Consider the following 1782-nt stretch of genomic DNA (forward strand, 5'->3'; position numbering starts at 1 on the left):
CTCCAGCCCGGCACCGCCTTCCTGACCTGCAGTCTTCTTCTTGACCTCTCCGCCTCCACCCTACTCCGACCTATCACCCTCACCTTGACCTCTTTCCACCTATCACATTTCCAACTCCCCTCCTCCAAGTCCCTCCTCCCTACCTTTTATCTTCTCCTGCTGAACACTCTCTGCTCATTCCTGAAGAAGGGCCTGTGCCCGAAACGTCGAATCTCCTGTTCCCTGGATGCTGCCTGACCTGCTGTGCTGTTCCAGCAATAAAGTTTCAACTTTGATCTCCAGCATCTGCAGACCTCACTTTCTCACCCAATCTGATCACCTACCGGCAGCTGCCAAGAAATCCGCCACCATCATTACCACCCTGTGTGTTGGAGGAGGAGGACTGAAAGCCATTAGAGGATAAGACCATAAGAAACAGGAACAGGAGGCCATTCAGCCCCTCAAGCCTGCTCCACCATTCAATAGGATTGTGGCTGATCCAACATTCCTCACATTCACTTTCCTGCCCTTTCCCAGTAATCCTTGATTCCCCGACTGATCAATCATCTATCAATTTCAGCCTTAAATGTACACAAGGACTCTGCTCACACCTGTTGGCACATAAGACAATCTCCCCATCCCAGGGGTCAGCCGAATGAACCTTCTTTTAACTTTTCTAAATTAAATGAAGTGTAGAGAGCTCAAATTCTCAATCTCTTAGCAATAGAAATCATAGAGATATACAGCACGGAAACAGACCCTTTGGTCCAACTCGTCCATGCCAACCAGATATCCTGATCCAACCTAGTCCCACCTGTCAACACCTGGTCCATATCCCTCCAAACCCTTCCTATTCAGATATCCATCCAGAGAGCACGAGAAGGTAGTTAGGTTGTGTTGGTGGAATCAGAGATGCAGTTAGACTTGGGGGCAGCTGTAAAATGGGTTAATGTGAATATGTGAAGAATGTGGTCTGCATCATGATTAGGAAGTGATGTAAGATCAAAGACCTACACACTGAGGGTTATTTCTAACCATGTGATGGGAAAGGTGAAATCATCACAATCTCAGTATTCACCACGTTTAAATACCAAAGTAATATTTTGCAACATCAAAGACTCCTGTATCTTTACCAACTCTTCTGTCAAACACACGATAAGAGACTAGCAGCACAGTTCTGCCATTAAGCAGCATCTCTCATCATTTTCCCAGATTTTGGAGAGGTCACTGGAATTCAGCAGCTGTTGGGATTCAGACCAGATTAATGGATGCAGGGACAGGGTCAGGAAGATCCCACACTCTGAAGGTGTTAATGACCAAATCATTGGTCTTGTGGGAAAGAAAGGACTGCAGATGCTCAAGATCTGAGACACACACAGAAACTGCTGGAGAAACTCAACAACTCTGGCCACAACTGTGGGAAGAAAGCAGAGTTAACATTTCCAATCCAAGGAGCGTACCCACCATAATGTATACTTACCATGGGTTGTGTGATGTATAAATATTGGCCGTGATTAAACCCACTGCCTTCTTCAAAGGAGTGGATATGGGATCTTTAGTGTCCACCCCAGAGCGGAGGATTGGTTTAATATTTCATCAGAAAGATCACATCACAACCTTTGCAGCTTTAAGCACTGAGCCTCCGACAGTGCGACACTCCCTTAGTACTGACCCTCTGACAGTGCGACACTCCCTTAGTACTGACCCTCTGACAGTGCGGCACTCCCTCAACACTGACCCTCCGACAGTGCGGCATTCGCTCAGCACTAACCCTCTGACAGTGCGGCACTCCCTCAGCACTGA

At 47.2% G+C, this 1782-nt stretch overlaps 1 protein-coding gene across 1 annotated transcript in view; it reads right to left on the reverse strand.

Annotated features, from left to right (window-relative positions):
* uroc1 (urocanate hydratase 1) overlaps positions 1-1782 on the reverse strand; it is a 76390-nt gene that overhangs the window by 60084 nt on the left and 14524 nt on the right. The gene's annotated exons all lie outside the window — the stretch shown is intronic.

Source organism: Chiloscyllium plagiosum, chromosome 18 (assembly GCF_004010195.1).
Source record: "Chiloscyllium plagiosum isolate BGI_BamShark_2017 chromosome 18, ASM401019v2, whole genome shotgun sequence".
In the NCBI taxonomy this organism is placed as follows: domain Eukaryota; kingdom Metazoa; phylum Chordata; class Chondrichthyes; order Orectolobiformes; family Hemiscylliidae; genus Chiloscyllium; species Chiloscyllium plagiosum.